Raw genomic sequence first — 18,762 nt, 5'->3', positions numbered from 1 at the left:
GCCAATAAATGACCTGTTCCGTCGATGTGCTGTTGGACCGGAGTGACGACACACCTACAATTTGTGACGTCAATGCATTGTTTGGAGTCAATGTGTATAACAAAACAGTTATCGATTGGGTTTTCGGTCAACAGATGATTTCTTGGACCCTCAAACAAACTGTTGCCCGAGGTATTGAAAAGGGAGGTCTAATTCAGGTACACCAAATCATCTCTTGCCCTCAATATCAGTCAACAACTGTATATTGTTAACATCTCCTATACAATGAGAGATATCGCAATCAGTAATACATTGAAAACCATCTGGTTTGTTTACATAATTAGCCCCAATCACTTAATGTGTACAATAAGTCTATACACTAGATGTTGTACCAAAGACTAGTTTCTATCTTTCAATAAGTCTGTGTCTGTAAATAAACTTATGTTTGATAATAAGCTACATACCCTGTAATAAAACAATGTTTCGTATCCATAGCCATTGGCAGCCATTCTTTATGATTTGTAAAGTATGGTGAAGTCTGATTTGGGGAATAAACCTTAATCTTATTGGCCTAATAAGCAAGTATTTGTTCATAAACTTACAACTGATAATAACTATATGGTCATTTGATGGCCCAGTGTCTACCAATAAGCATGCATACCTGGTAATAAGTTTATAAATGCTTATAAATTCATTCATCTTGCTCTGAAATAAGGTTACAACTAGTACCCAAACAGACATTGATATAACAGCTTACCAACTGAACCCAACACGAAATGATGTAAATAACTGCTGAAATAAGCCAAAATCAGCCATCTAGACTCAACATGTTATCCAGCATAAAATAACTGCTGAAATAAGCTTTCTAGACATCTTCTCCTCATGCCTATTTACGTATAAAACACTGAATTTTCATCATAGATATACAGGAATGTATGAATTGCGCCCTACCCAGAATTACGTCTCCCTTATAAAGAATCTGATAAACCAAAAGACTGGCTCTGCTTTATCCTATAGCTGTATGTTACATCAGTAACACTGACTACTATATCCTATAGCTGTTTGTTACATCAGTAACACTGACTACTATATCCTATAGCTGTTTGTTACATCAGTAACACTGACTGCTATATCCTATAGCTGTATGTTACATCAGTAACACTGTCTGCTATATCCTATAGCTGTTTGTTACACCAGTAACACTGACTGCTATATCCTATAGCTGTATGTTACACCAGTAACACTGACTGCTATATCCTATACCTGTATGTTACATCAGTAACACTGACTGCTATATCCTATAGCTGTATGTTACATCAGTAACACTGACTGCTATATCCTATAGCTGTATGTTACATCAGTAACACTGACTGCTATATCCTATAGCTGTATGTTACATCAGTAACACTGAATCTGCTATATCCTATAGCTGTATGTTACATCAGTAACACTGACTCTGCTATATCCTATAGCTGTATGGTACATCAGTAACACTGACTGCTATATCCTATAGCTGTATGTTACATCAGTAACACTGACTCTGCTTTATCCTATAGCTGTATGTTACATCAGTAACACTGACTCTGCTATATCCTATAGCTGTATGTTACATCAGTAACACTGACTGCTATATCCTATAGCTGTATGTTACATCAGTAACACTGACTGCTATATCCTATAGCTGTATGATCCATCAGTAACACTGACTGCTATATCCTATAGCTGTATGTTACATCAGTAACACTGACTGCTATATCCTATAGCTGTATGTTACATCAGTAACACTGACTGCTATATCCTATAGCTGTATGTTACATCAGTAACACTGACTCTGCTATATCCTATAGCTATATGGTACATCAGTAAAACTGACTCTGCTATATCCTATAGCTATATGGTACATCAGTAACACTGACTGCTATATCCTGTAGCTGTATGTTACATCAGTAACACTGACTGCTATATCCTAGCTGTATGTTACATCAGTAACACTGACTGCTATATCCTGAAGCTGTATGTTACATCAGTAACACTGACTGCTATATCCTATAGCTGTATGTTACATCAGTAACACTGACTGCTATATCCTATAGCTGTATGTTACATCAGTAACACTGACTCTGCTATATCCTATAGCTGTATGTTACATCAGTAACACTGACTGCTATATCCTATAGCTGTATGTTACATCAGTAACACTGACTGCTATATCCTATAGCTGTATGTTACATCAGTAACACTGACTGCTATATCCTATAGCTGTATGTTACATCAGTAACACTGACTGCTATATCCTATAGCTGTATGTTACATCAGTAACACTGACTGCTATATCCTATAGCTGTATGTTACATCAGTAACACTGACTGCTATATCCTATAGCTGTATGTTACATCAGTAACACTGACTGCTATATCCTATAGCTGTATGTTACATCAGTAACACTGGCTGCTATATCCTATAGCTGTATGTTACATCAGTAACACTGGCTCTGCTATATCCTATAGCTGTATGTTACATCAGTAACACTGACTGCTATATCCTATAGCTGTATGTTACATCAGTAACACTGACTGCTATATCCTATAGCTGTATGTTACATCAGTAACACTGGCTCTGCTATATCCTATAGCTGTATGTTACATCAGTAACACTGACTGCTATATCCTATAGCTGTATGTTACATCAGTAAAACTGACTCTGCTATATCCTATAGCTGTATGTTACATCAGTAACACTGACTGCTATATCCTATAGCTGTATGTTACATCAGTAACACTGACTGCTATATCCTATAGCTGTATGTTACATCAGTAACACTGACTGCTATATCCTATAGCTTATGTGTTACATCAGTAACACTGTGCTATATCCTATAGCTGTATGTTACATCAGTAACACTGACTGCTATATCCTATAGCTGTATGTTACATCAGTAACACTGACTGCTATATCCTATAGCTGTATGTTACATCAGTAACACTGACTGCTATATCCTATAGCTGTATGTTACATCAGAACACTGACTGCTATATCCTATAGCTGTATGTTACATCAGTAACACTGACTGCTATATCCTATAGCTGTGTATTTACATCAGTAACACTGACTGCTAGTATCCTATAGCTGTATGTTACATCAGTAACACTGACTGCTATATCCTATAGCTGTATGTTACATCAGTAACACTGACTGCTATATCCTATAGCTGTATGTTACATCAGTAACACTGACTCTGCTATATCCTATAGCTGTATGTTACATCAGTAACACTGACTGCTATATCCTATAGCTGTATGTTACATCAGTAACACTGACTGCTATATCCTATAGCTGTATGTTACATCAGTAACACTGACTGCTATATCCTATAGCTGTATGTTACATCAGTAACACTGACTGCTATATCCTATAGCTGTATGTTACATCAGTAACACTGACTGCTATATCCTATAGCTGTATGTTACATCAGTAACACTGACTGCTATATCCTATAGCTGTATGTTACATCAGTAACACTGACTGCTATATCCTATAGCTGTATGTTACATCAGTAACACTGACTCTGCTATATCCTATAGCTGTATGTTACATCAGTAACACTGACTGCTATATCCTATAGCTGTATGTTACATCAGTAACACTGACTGCTATCTGTGTATGTTATCAGTCACTGACTATATCTAAGCTGTATGTTACATCAGGTAACACTGACTGCTATATCCTATAGCTGTATGTTACATCAGTAACACTGACTGCTATATCCTATAGCTGTATGTTACATCAGTAACACTGACTGCTATATCCTATAGCTGTATGTTACATCAGTAACACTGGCTGCTATATCCTATAGCTGTATGTTACATCAGTAACACTGACTGCTATATCCTATAGCTGTATGTTACATCAGTAACACTGACTGCTATATCCTATAGCTGTATGTTACATCAGTAACACTGACTGCTATATCCTATAGCTGTATGTTACATCAGTAACACTGACTGCTATATCCTATAGCTGTATGTTACATCAGTAACACTGACTGCTATATCCTATAGCTGTATGTTACATCAGTAACACTGACTGCTATATCCTATAGCTGTATGTTACATCAGTAACACTGACTGCTATATCCTATAGCTGTATGTTACATCAGTAACACTGACTGCTATATCCTATAGCTGTATGTTACATCAGTAACACTGACTGCTATATCCTATAGCTGTATGTTACATCAGTAACACTGACTGCTATATCCTATAGCTGTATGTTACATCAGTAACACTGACTGCTATATCCTATAGCTGTATGTTACATCAGTAACACTGACTGCTATATCCTGTAGCTGTATGTTACATCAGTAACACTGACTCTGCTATATCCTATAGCTGTATGTTACATCAGTAACACTGACTCTGCTATATCCTATAGCTGTATGTTACATCAGTAACACTGACTGCTATATCCTATAGCTGTATGTTACATCAGTAACACTGACTCTGCTATATCCTATAGCTGTATGTTACATCAGTAACACTGACTGCTATATCCTATAGCTGTATGTTACATCAGTAACACTGACTGCTATATCCTATAGCTGTATGTTACATCAGTAACACTGACTGCTATATCCTATAGCTGTATGTTACATCAGTAACACTGACTGCTATATCCTATAGCTGTATGTTACATCAGTAACACTGACTGCTATATCCTATAGCTGTATGTTACATCAGTAACACTGACTGCTATATCCTATAGCTGTATGTTACATCAGTAACACTGACTCTGCTATATCCTATAGCTGTATGTTACATCAGTAACACTGACTGCTATATCCTATAGCTGTATGTTACATCAGTAACACTGACTGCTATATCCTATAGCTGTATGTTACATCAGTAACACTGACTGCTATATCCTATAGCTGTATGTTACATCAGTAACACTGACTGCTATATCCTATAGCTGTATGTTACATCAGTAACACTGACTCTGCTATATCCTATAGCTGTATGTTACATCAGTAACACTGACTGCTATATCCTATAGCTGTATGTTACATCAGTAACACTGACTGCTATATCCTATAGCTGTATGTTACATCAGTAACACTGACTGCTATATCCTATAGCTGTATGTTACATCAGTAACACTGACTGCTGCTATATCCTATAGCTGTATGTTACATCAGTAACACTGTCTGCTATATCCTATAGCTGTATGTTACATCAGTAACACTGACTGCTATATCCTATAGCTGTATGTTACATCAGTAACACTGACTGCTATATCCTATAGCTGTATGTTACATCAGTAACACTGACTGCTATATCCTATAGCTGTATGTTACATCAGTAACACTGTCTGCTATATCCTATAGCTGTATGTTACACCAGTAACACTGACTGCTATATCCTATAGCTGTATGTTACATCAGTAACACTGACTGCTATATCCTTATAGCTCTGTATGTTACATCAGTAACACTGACTGCTATATCCTATAGCTGTATGTTACATCAGTAACACTGACTGCTATATCCTATAGCTGTATGTTACATCAGTAACACTGACTGCTATATCCTATAGCTGTATGTTACACCAGTAACACTGACTGCTATATCCTATAGCTGTATGTTACATCAGTAAAACTGACTCTGCTATATCCTATAGCTATATGGTACATAAGTAACACTGACTAATGGTCTGTCCATAGTAATGTACTACAGTCATAATAATGTCCAGTTGACATGTATACTTTAGTCAACATAGTAACACACGTGTGTATGTATATCATAGATATTATCAATATACATGTGTCTCGTGTATATTGACACATGTGTCTAAGAGGTACAGACCCACCAGTACATGTTTAAAATCCTTACAGAGAGATAGGAGCAGCTAAAAGAGGCTGTGACTACTTACCCAAGCAATGAAATCCAATTTAAATTCTTCCGTCCTCCACAATTAGCACTGTGCTAGCTTTCAATTAAGTTTTCTTGGATTATAAAAGGTTAAACAGTCACACGGTAGAGTCCCCAGTCGGAGCACCAGCCTGAACCCCCTAAACAGTTTTACTATATACACTGTTGGACCACCTCACAGCGCCCAATACACTTACAATCTTTTCCATTTGTTTACATTTTTTTCCAACAAATCCCGGCCACGAAACTATCACCAAGTTTCCATTCACGCCTAGTCCAATCTGAGAAATAACTTCACCGGCAGAAATCAAAGACAATTTAGCTCTTCTTTGGTAAATGATCTGCTGGGGAATCTGTAGAAAATGGTAGATTTGCAACTCACAAGCTGGCTGTGTGCTGGCTGGACTGTTGTATCTACAGCTAAAGCTATTAATGGCTGGCATTAGCTATAAATAGTAACGCTGACCCTTGAAGGTCGGTAAGCTATCTCTCAGTAGGGCCAGGCAAATCAATAAGTTGTATAGTGCTAGCTGTTGTAATGTACTAGACTATATAGACATATAGCCTTAGACAACAAGTAACATACAAACATTACTATACAAGCTTCCCCCCCCCTCCCTGTTGGGGATATCGCCAAGGCTCCCTCCACACACACAGTATTCTCTATAAATACATTTTCCACTGATATTCTGACAGCCAGGATTTTACATAATCCTTCTCAAGTGTGGTTTCCAGCTTTAACCAATGGGGGGGGGGGGGGGTCCGATCTAGGGAGTGAGTGTAGGGGCATAGGAGGGGCATGTGTGGGTGAGGTGGTAAGATAGGGCCCGGTGGGAGGGGCAGGTGGAAGGGAGGTGGAATGGAATGGTAGGGGGTTTTGAGGTACTGGAAATGGTAGAGGAAGCTTGAGAACTTTGTCAAAGAGAAAGAAAGAGATGGGTGATTTATGTACCATAATTAATATGTCTCCACATCATATTATATCCTATTCTAACAGTTAAATGTAAAGGTTCGTATTGTAAGTGTGGTCCAAAGTTGTTACAATACTTTTTTGTCAAACAATACATTGTTACAGTGATCAATAAATAATAAATGTCATGAAATTCTATGTACTTTGATTGCTTATCAAACTACAATGTTACACAAGTCTTTGTCTTAAACTGAATCCTAATTAGATTAGTTAACTGGTAATAGCCAGTATAATTCCCAGCCAATCTTGTAAATACATACATATCTAGTCTGATCTATATCCTGAGACAATGCTATTCTATATGAATAGACAAAACATTTATTCCAGGCGGATCCTGCAATACACACTCGTGGTGTAAGAAGTAGGGTAGGTTGGTCTAGTGACATCTATATCATAATACAGTTAGGTGTAATGATGTCGGGTAATAGAACAAACGATAACATGATTACATATGTGTGGCATGTCTCCTAGATTTGTACACAGTCAGCCCCCACTAAGTCTGGGCCATGCAAACTTATTATACATTAGCACATTATCCACCTGATATACAGTAAATTGGCCAATGTGATACCTTTATCATCAACAGAATCAGCCAAGGCTGGAACCCCCATGGGTACATAAAAAGAATGGCACTAAATGCTACAATATGATTTTATGTGACAAAACAGTGAAGTTCATTTCAAGATGTGCTAACATATTTTTGGTTGTGGTGAAGAAGTCGATAAAAGTCAACATCAAACACCTTGACCACTTAACTCAATGTCAAACACCTTAACCACTTAACTCAATGTCAAACACCTTAACCACTTAACTCAATGTCAAACACCTTAACCACTTAACTCAATGTCAAACACCTTGACCACTTAACTCAATGTCAAACACCTTAACCACTTAACTCAATGTCAAACACCTTGACCACTTAACTCAATGTCAAACACCTTAACCACTTAACTCAACACCAAACACCTTGACCACTTAACTCAATGTCAAACACCTTGACCACTTAACTCAATGTCAAACACCTTAACCACTTAACTCAATGTCAAACACCTTAACCACTTAACTCAATGTCAAACACCTTGACCACTTAACTCAATGTCAAACACCTTAACCACTTAACTCAATGTCAAACACCTTAACCACTTAACTCAATGTCAAACACCTTAACCTACCATGTACACTTAACACAAACTCAATCAAACACCTTAACCACTTAACTCAATGTCAAACACCTTAACCACTTAACTCAATGTCAAACACCTTAACCACTTAACTCAATGTCAAACACCTTGACCACTTAACTCAATGTCAAACACCTTAACCACTTAACTCAATGTCAAACACCTTAACCACTTAACTCAATGTCAAACACCTTAACCACTTAACTCAATGTCAAACACCTTGATCACTTAACTCAATGTCAAACACCTTAACCACTTAACTCAATGTCAAACACCTTGATCACTTAACTCAATGTCAAACACCTTAACCACTTAACTCAATGTCAAACACCTTAACCACTTAACTCAATGTCAAACACCTTGACCACTTAACTCAATGTCAAACACCTTGACCACTTAACTCAATGTCAAACACCTTGACCACTTAACTCAATGTCAAACACCTTGACCACTTAACTCAATGTCAAACACCTTGACCACTTAACTCAATGTCAAACACCTTGACCACTTAACTCAATGTCAAACACCTTAACCACTTAACTCAATGTCAAACACCTTAACCACTTAACTCAATGTCAAACACCTTGACCACTTAACTCAATGTCAAACAACTTAACCACTTAACTCAATGTCAAACACCTTGACCACTTAACTCAATGTCAAACACCTTGACCACTTAACTCAATGTCAAACACCTTGACCACTTAACTCAATGTCAAACACCTTGACCACTTAACTCAATGTCAAACACCTTGACCACTTAACTCAATGTCAAACACCTTGACCACTTAACTCAATGTCAAACACCTTAACCACTTAACTCAATGTCAAACACCTTAACCACTTAACTCAATGTCAAACACCTTGACCACTTAACTCAATGTCAAACACCTTGACCACTTAACTCAATGTCAAACACCTTGACCACTTAACTCAATGTCAAACACCTTGACCACTTAACTCAATGTCAAACACCTTGACCACTTAACTCAATGTCAAACACCTTAACCACTTAACTCAATGTCAAACACCTTGACCACTTAACTCAATGTCAAACACCTTGACCACTTAACTCAATGTCAAACACCTTGACCACTTAACTCAATGTCAAACACCTTAACCACTTAACTCAATGTCAAACACCTTGACCACTTAACTCAATGTCAAACACCTTAACCACTTAACTCAATGTCAAACACCTTAACCACTTAACTCAATGTCAAACACCTTGATCACTTAACTCAATGTCAAACACCTTAACCACTTAACTCAATGTCAAACACCTTGATCACTTAACTCAATGTCAAACACCTTAACCACTTAACTCAATGTCAAACACCTTAACCACTTAACTCAATGTCAAACACCTTGACCACTTAACTCAATGTCAAACACCTTAACCACTTAACTCAATGTCAAACACCTTGACCACTTAACTCAATGTCAAACACCTTGACCACTTAACTCAATGTCAAACACCTTGACCACTTAACTCAATGTCAAACACCTTGACCACTTAACTCAATGTCAAACACCTTAACCACTTAACTCAATGTCAAACACCTTGATCACTTAACTCAATGTCAAACACCTTGACCACTTAACTCAATGTCAAACACCTTGATCACTTAACTCAATGTCAAACACCTTGATCACTTAACTCAATGTCAAACACCTTAACCACTTAACTCAATGTCAAACACCTTAACCACTTAACTCAATGTCAAACACCTTAACCACTTAACTCAATGTCAAACACCTTGACCACTTAACTCAATGTCAAACACCTTGACCACTTAACTCAATGTCAAACACCTAACCACTTAACTCAATGTCAAACACCTTAACCACTTAACTCAATGTCAAACACCTTAACCACTTAACTCAATGTCAAACACCTTGACCACTTAACTCAATGTCAAACACCTTAACCACTTAACTCAATGTCAAACACCTTAACCACTTAACTCAATGTCAAACACCTTAACCACTTAACTCAATGTCAAACACCTTGACCACTTAACTCAATGTCAAACACCTTGACCACTTAACTCAATGTCAAACACCTTACCACTTAACTCAATGTCAAAACTACAATGTATACATAAAACCTACCATTAATCATGTCAACACCTTACCACTTAACTCAATGTCAAACACCTTAACCACTTAACTCAATGTCAAACACCTTGACCACTTAATGTCAAACCTACACTCAATGTCAAACACCTTACTTAACTCAATGTCAAACACCTACCACTTAACTCAATGTCAAACACCTTGACACTTAACTCAATGTCAAACTACACTTTCATGACCCTACTTAACTCAATGTCAAACACCTTACCACTTAACTCAATGTCAAACACCTTGCAACAAACACCTTGATCACTTAACTCAATGTCAAACACCTTAACCACTTAACTCAATGTCAAACACCTTAACCACTTAAATCAACGTCAAACACCTTGACCACTTAACTCAATGTCAAACACCTTGATCACTTAACTCAATGTCAAACAGCTTAACCACTTAACTCAATGTCAAACATCGTTAACCACTTATTCAAAACTCAATGTCAAACATCCACTTGTTGAAAAAACAATGTCAAACACCTTTTAAAATTACTTGTCCAACTTGATGTCAAACATAATGATCACTTGTTCAAGACTCAATGTCAAACATCTAAATCACTCGACCGAAATCGGTCCTACTTGTGACCAAACAACTAAGATGATTACGAAAATGTATTATAGGTACTTAGATTAAAGTCTCATTAAAAAATATAGTAAGGACAATTACTGACTCCATGATATAGATTTATATCATTTACATGTGCATAAACCAAAATACATCTAGTTCAGATATATATATATATGTTATGATAGAAAACAATGCAATTTTCTCATTGTCATTTCTTGTCGATAGTTTTATGTTAACAAAATACTCCCCTTATTATGACCTAACAAGGAGATTTAGACTGACCTTGAATTAAGTACCTTGTTACACGATTTGTTGACCAGTTTACATGCGATTACTCAGACTTACCCAGTCTACCTGAAGGCTAGAGGACCAGGTATTTATAGTCATGAGTTTTAATTCTAAGGGCATAATGCTCTGTGGTACACTTCTGACAATAATAGCAGTGGCATAATTGAAATCTTATATTTCAGAGCTCATTACCACCATCTTTATAATTAACACAATAGATTTTATAACTTTGTATTAACTTACTACCTCTGTTAGGCAATACTCCTCTCATCAAATTTAAAACTAATCGGTAGCTTACTTTTTCTGTCAGATTTAGTGAATCTTAATGATAAAATAAAGTCTAATCTAGAACTGATGAGATTTTTTAAGAGCTTTTGTGGATTATGTAATCAAAGTGACTTGACTGTATATAAATAGACTCTTAGCAACCTTGTTGTTGCCAATTGTTTGTAAGAGAAAATCTACTTACTAGATAGTTATGGTTTTAGTTACCCAAAAAATTCAAACAATGTCTACTCCTGTTATTTTGTCTCATATCAGAAGTGATGTTTAAGGCAAGATATTTAAGGAATTGCAAAAAGATCATAAGAACACTTTCTGGAGATAAATTGTTAGTTTTCTGAAGATACAGAATCATCACCACCAATAATGAACAGTATATAAAGCTGTTAACAAGTTTCGTTGCCTTTGCCACTTCGTGTATGATCAGAAACCACTGAAAATTAATGGCCACAAAATACTTGAGCACAAATATAGAAGAAACCTTATATAATGACTCAAGGTGGCGAAAATTAAATCACTGATCAAGAATTAGAACACACGGAAAAATAGGTCATCGCAAAACTAGATGGTTTACAGAAGAAAAACCGTGTAAAGTGATGTAATGGAAAAGTAATCATACATCATGCCTTTCGCTATGATTGCCTGCGTAGGATTCGCTGATCAGACACAAATAATCCATTATTTTTGTCAAATTCAGACCCCCTCAAATATTTCTATCAAGAATAATGGTTTCAGAAGTAATCACACAACATGTTTTTCGCTAAGATTGCCAATATAGGATCCCATATCAAATGCAAATAATCCAATATTTTTGTCAAATTCAGACCCCTCAAATATTTCTATCGAGTATAATGGTTTGGGAAGTAATCACACAGCATGCCTTTCGCTAAGATTGCCTGCGTAGGATCCCATATCAAATGCAAATAATCCAATATTTTTGTTAAATGCAGACCCCTCAAATATTTCTCTCAAGTATAATGGTTTGGGAAGTAATCACACAACATGCCTTTCGCTAAGATTGCCGGCATAGGATCCCGTATCAAACGCAAATAATGCAATATTTTTGTCAAATTCAGACCCCTCAAATATTTCTATCAATTATAATGGTTTAGGAAGTAATCACACAACATGCCTTTCGCTAAGATTGCCTGCGTAGGATTCCCGGATCAGACGCAAAGAATCCAACATTTTTTTTGTCAAATTCAGACCCCTGAACTATTTCTATCAAGTATAATGGTTTGGGAAGTCATGATATAATCACGAAACCTTTTAAAGGGTCAAGGTCATTTACACCAACAATCTGTACAACATTGCTTTTTATAGTTCCACTCATTATGAACTGAACATTGAGAATAAAAGTGTAGTTTTTGACTATATAACTATGTAAACTTAAAAGTGATTTTAAAACAGAATGAGAATTAATGGTTTCCATTTCAGGTGAAATTATGAGGAGCGGTCGATTACAGCTATCAACTATACCCACATTATCATACTGGGCAGTGCTGTTCAACTAAGAGGAAATATCTAATTATCAATATCATCTTTGACAGGAACATGACCACTTATCACAAGAATGATTTAGAAAATAATTTATAGTGAACATTTAAATATTGAGAAAATTGCTGTTCACTTTTATAACCACATGATTATTAAAACTTTTGAATTAAGAGAATATTGTTTGTGGTTTGTTTTGTGTTCCCTCATTCAATGAGTGTTCGTGAGACTCCTGCAAAAATGTGTCATAAAGAGTCTATTTTTCTCTCTATAATCAGGCCCAATTAATACCAGTCTTGTTTAACTTGTATTTTAATTTGTCATACAATTTTATTTGTGCGTCTGTCATCATCGCTGCTAGCTATTACCTGTCTGACTTACAACTATAACAATGACATACCTGATCCACAAATACTTTTTTCTTTTTGAACCATATGAGCAATTTCCAACTGATAGAATCAGTATCTCAAATCCTTCAGATTCAGAATTTCCTTATTTTGTATTGTGGCAGTTAGGCAAAGTTAGTCTTTTGTTATCCACAAACTCTATGTTGTCTATACCTCTGAAACTACTGTCCACAAATGAGCAAAGCTATTTTTTAAAATCTGTCTCTAAACAGCATACATGTACTCAATACAGATACAGGATAAAATATTTAAACACAATGTAAACAGATATGCAAAGCTATATATCTTTCAACATTGACAAATACATTTATATGATAGCTATAAGTTTGTCATGTCCTACAAACATGAAGTGTTAACGAGTCTGCTACAAGTACATTGGTGTGGTGGGGACAAGTACACCTGTTCTTGTAGTCTAGGATATATAAGTATATTGTATACAGAGGGGACTAGTACACCTGTTTATGTAGTCTAGGATATATAAGTATATTGTATACAGACGTATTAATCACGTCGCCTACTTTATAACTGTTTGACTATAACAACAATATAACTGTGTACATTATAATTTATCAAATACAAAAACAGACTTCAGTCAAAAACATTATTTTAGTTAAAAACATTATCCTTTCCAACAATTTGAGAAATCTTTGACCCACTTTTTTCTTCCTGTATAAAACTATTCATTCTTCTTGACAAACGTAACCCAAACTTTAACATGTTTTGTAAGCTTTGACCATATTTAGACATTGTGTAATGTAAAACTAGTTTGTACTTATGTTACTATTACTATGGAAAGGTAAAAATACGTGTGACCTGGCCCAGATATTGGACAGCTGTATACACGTCAGTGACACACAAATGACATTCACTGTCCATATCATGATAGATATCGTGCTCCTCCTTGGGTCTTCATATAGTGTTTTATATAAGTCCCAAAACACTATATTAACATATGACTTATATATGTTTATAAATGACTTAATATATCTATAAATATTCACTTAACACAAATTTGTACAAGTTTCATCAATATGCTGCAGAATCAATGAAATTCCTCCAGTATTTATAACATTCAGAAGTCCTCCAACGACACCCTATAAAGAAATAAGTTTTATTGGAGTTTGCTGCTACCAAGTATCACCTTTTTAATCTACACAATGAAAGTCTTTAGGCTTCAACAGTTACTGACATGGTAAACATCCACTTGTTGGAGCTTTACAGAACAATCTCAATAACTCTCTCACATTTGTGTCAACTAAAAACTTAAATCTGTACAGAACAAGAGGAATGCCGACTAATTAAGACTGCAGGTACGTTTTTATCAACAGACAATGCCAATAATCTATAAAAGCATGCATGGTATAGGCCTGTTTCTGCTAGAAATTGGTGCTGTGCATTTAATGATATAGGCAGGTGCTTTTCAATGCTAGAGTAATCAAAAAGAACTTGCATACATAAAATTTGTTTTTGGAATTCAAAGAATTTGAACACCATGTGTTTTATTTTGGCATAAAAATTAACTTCATTCTTTAGCTCAAAATCATTGTCATTTTGATTTGTGTGTGAGTGGGCTTTTTTCATTTCCCTTTTTAAGAGTATTCAAGAGAGATAAATATGACTATTTAGGGGAAAAATCTTTGAATGATGAAAATTACCATTCAAGAGAGATAATGTGACCTTTCAATGGAGAATATCACCTTTCAAGGGAGATAATGTGACCTTTCAATGGAGAAAATCACCTTTCAAGGGAGATACCGTAATGTAACCTTTCAATGGAGAATATCACCTTTCGAGGGAGATTATGTAATATTTTGATGGAGACTATTACCATTCAAGGAGATATAATGTAACCTTTCAATGGAGAATATCATCATCCAGGGGAGATAATGTGACCTTTTCATAGAGAATATTACCATTCAAGGGAGATAATGTAACATTTCAATTGAGAACACCTCCATGCATGGAAGATAATCCAAAATAAAGATAATAAAAGGATGATAAATTCATTTATGCCAACACAGATGAGGTATATATTATATGTACTTTTGATTAATCAGCTATCTTGTGACGGTTCCCTTGTGTTGATTTGGCAAGTGCCTGGTTAGCTCTGGAGGTAAAGTAGACGATGTAGTTTATCTTATATACCCCCTTGTATTGATTGATGTAGAGAGGAATATCTATAAAAACCTTGCACAAAACACATAACTAGCATATTTTCACTCTTGAAATAGAACCAGTGGTATTTATATAGAGTAGATATAAACCACCTGGGAAGCTTTTTTCTCCAGCATATCATTTCATAATATAACTTAAGATTATCGAGTCTGAGTCCTGGATATATACAAAAGGATACTCTCAAAGTACATCTCTTTTGCATGTAAAATTCATTGCAGCCAAAACAGTTATGTTAAAACTGCCAAAACATGCTTAATTAAAACCTTAATTTAAAATTTTATGTTATGTGCTATAGTTATTACATGTGTATTTTAATAGTTTGTCAACATGAAAAAAAAAAAAATACCAAAAAGTTCAATATTTTGAATTAGCTTCTTTTCTATTGTTATAATACAAATTGAATTGAAATGAATTAAAATGTCAAACCTGCTGAATCATTTTTAATACTTTATACATTGTATATCTGTATATATAACTTTGCCAGCACTGTTCAGACAAGATATTAATTTTAGATATAAAATGGAGTTAAAACCACCCAAGAGGTTTGCCTTTACACATGGAACATAAATTCGTAAAACTTATAAATAAATATAACAGCTATTAAAATTCATTTGTACTAAGTGGTGTTTAAATGAGTATTACAGTACTACTGATAATGTGTCAGTATAGCTAAGCAACATACAGCTATACTGGATGTTTAAGAAACAATTCAAGTAGAGCTGTACTGTCTGAGACACCTAGAAAAGCTTTAAGAGATTATTCCGATCTCACAAATGATTTTGTGATTTAACAGTATTTTAAGGGATTAGTTCAGTACAATTCTACAGAATTGTGAGAATTAAAAATATTTAAAGAGATTATTCCAGTACAAATGTACTGAAATCTGAGATTTAACAGTATATTAAGGCATTATTCCTGTACAACTCTACTGAATTTATTAAGATCTAGCAGTACATGTGTTAAAGTATCATTCTTCTGGAGCTTCAGGTCCTATACACTGTATTACTATTGGTTTGTCAGGAATCCTCATTAGTTTAATTTGAATTTTGAGAAATTTAAAATTCAAGAATAATTCTTATAAAAACACAATAATTGAGTTTCCACAGCAACTGTCTGCTGGTGTTCCAGCATCCATATGATATTGGTACAGGACACAATCATGACAGACACATACCAAGATGACAAGTATTTATATCTGAAACTTGGTGATAAGCTTCCTTTATCCCCCGCCTCAGACAAGAATCTTGTATGCCTAGTCACGTGATATCCAATATATAGTCGTATCAGGTTAGTATAAATTGTATCAGGTTTGAACGATAGAGTTATCGTTCTTTGCCCCTAACGTCATTAGCAACAAGATGGCGGTCAAGTAACGCTTCGCGACGACGGCACTCAACGAGATGGAGACAAAATGTTTGAATGATATCGCTGATGACCACTTTCAAAGCAAACCGAAATCGGCAACACTTATTTAGGATTATTTAACAGAAATGGACCATGACAACGCATTCGAGTCTTCCTTTTGGTTTCCATACTCAGTACAGTACATATTAATACATTTTGCAGTTACTTCATTGAAAGGGTCTTCGACGGGATAAATTCGTTACACAGTTTGTTAGTGACTTAATACGGAAAAATATTGGGTCTAGAATAAACATGTATCAGGCTCGGCTTCGCCTCGTCCGATACAAGTTTATTTTAGACCCAATATTTTTCCGTATTAGGTCACTAACAAACTGTGTAACTAATAGTATCATGAGCATCAAACCAGGCCATGTGACCCGTCAATGTAACCAATCAATGTGTAGTATACACCTGTTCTCCTGATAAACACATCTACACCTGTAATATGATTAGGTTTTAAACCAGTACAAACAAACAACCTGACATCATAGCAGTCGCAATAAAGACATTTATCAATACGCATGGACTTTCTTTGTTAGGAGCTGCTGAACGGGTGTTACTTTCTTGTACAAATTGATTGCAACTCTGCACACTGGACTGTGGTGCCACTGTTTACTGTAGATATATCGCTAGTTACTGTACTTCTGAACTCAGGAATGTAAACACACACATCATTTAGTCAAACTTTAAACACATCATTGAAATAATTATATCAACTCAAACACTATACATGTTTTCATATTGGAAAAATCACTTCACACCGTAACTTTTGGTACAATAACAATATTGAACTATTGATTCTAGAATTTTTTTTTATATTTTTTTTTTGATAATTTGTCGTAAAAAGAATTTATCAACATTAAATTTTTGCTTGTTTGTCACATACAGTGTCTATCATTCTGCAAGTCAGTGTGATGTTTTATCTTGTAGCAGCTGGTGGCTACTTCATCAGCAATATACCAGAAACTAACTAAATGGCTTTCTGAGCATATTATAAGAACAAAAATCAACAGCCCAGTCTGGTTAGTTTCTCTTCTTACTTACTATATATACCCAGGAGGAGTTGTACATGGTAAGGACACCCACTTACTATATATAATACCCAGGAGGAGTTGTACATGGTAAGGACACCCACTAAATATATATAATACCCAGGAGGAGTTGTACATGGTAAGGACACCCACTAACTATATATAATACCCAGGAGGAGTTGTACATGGTAAGGACATTCACTTACTATATATAATACCCAGGAGGAGTTGTACATGGTAAGGACACCCACTAACTATATATAATACCCAGGAGGAGTTGTACATGGTAAGGACACCCACTTACTATATATAATACCCAGGAGGAGTTGTACATGGTAAGGACACCCACTAACTATATATAATACCCAGGAGGAGTTGTACATGGTAAGGACATTCACTTACTATATATAATACCCAGGAGGAGTTGTACATGGTAAGGACACCCACTAAATTTAAATAATACCCAGGGAGGAGTTGTACATGGTAAGGACACCCACTAACTATATATAAATAATACCCAGGAGGAGTTGTACATGGTAAGGACACCCACTAACTATATATAATACCCAGGAGGAGTTGTACATGGTAAGGACACCCACTAACTATAAATAAATAATACCCAGGAGGAGTTGTACATGGTAAGGACACCCACTAACTATATATATAATACCCAGGAGGAGTTGTACATGGTAAGGACACCCACTAACTATATATAATACCCAGGAGGAGTTGTACATGGTAAGGACACCCACTAACTATATATAATATCCAGGAGGAGTTGTACACGGTAAGGACACCCACTAACTATATATAATACCCAGGAGGAGTTGTACATGGTAAGGACACCCACTAACTATATATAATACCCAGGAGGAGTTGTACATGGTAAGGACACCCACTAACTATATATAATACCCAGGAG

The 18,762-nt window shown here is 35.6% G+C and overlaps 1 protein-coding gene and 1 long non-coding RNA gene across 6 annotated transcripts in view; one reads left to right on the top strand and one right to left on the bottom strand.

The window, feature by feature from the left end:
* LOC138314829 (uncharacterized) overlaps nucleotides 1–12,992 on the top strand; it is a 29,048-nt gene extending 16,056 nt beyond the window's left edge. Inside the window, exon 3 of the long non-coding RNA XR_011207426.1 lies at nucleotides 12,767–12,992. This is a non-coding gene — a long non-coding RNA (uncharacterized lncRNA). The remainder of the gene's footprint in view (nucleotides 1–12,766) is intronic.
* Nucleotides 1–18,762, bottom strand: part of LOC138314828 (histone deacetylase 4-like) — a 161,502-nt gene that overhangs the window by 67,936 nt on the left and 74,804 nt on the right. The window contains exon 1 of one of the 5 annotated variants that reach the window (XM_069255397.1): nucleotides 5,907–6,326. The exons of the other annotated variants lie outside the window; for them this stretch is intronic. The gene's annotated coding sequence lies outside the window, so the exon portion shown is untranslated. Of the gene's footprint in view, nucleotides 1–5,906; nucleotides 6,327–18,762 lie in introns of those variants that run through there. 5 annotated transcript variants of the gene reach the window in all.

Source organism: Argopecten irradians, chromosome 2 (genome assembly GCF_041381155.1).
Source record: "Argopecten irradians isolate NY chromosome 2, Ai_NY, whole genome shotgun sequence".
NCBI lineage: Eukaryota > Metazoa > Mollusca > Bivalvia > Pectinida > Pectinidae > Argopecten > Argopecten irradians.
The sequence above is the reverse complement of the archived record's forward strand: the minus strand, read 5'-3'. Positions and strand labels throughout refer to the sequence as shown.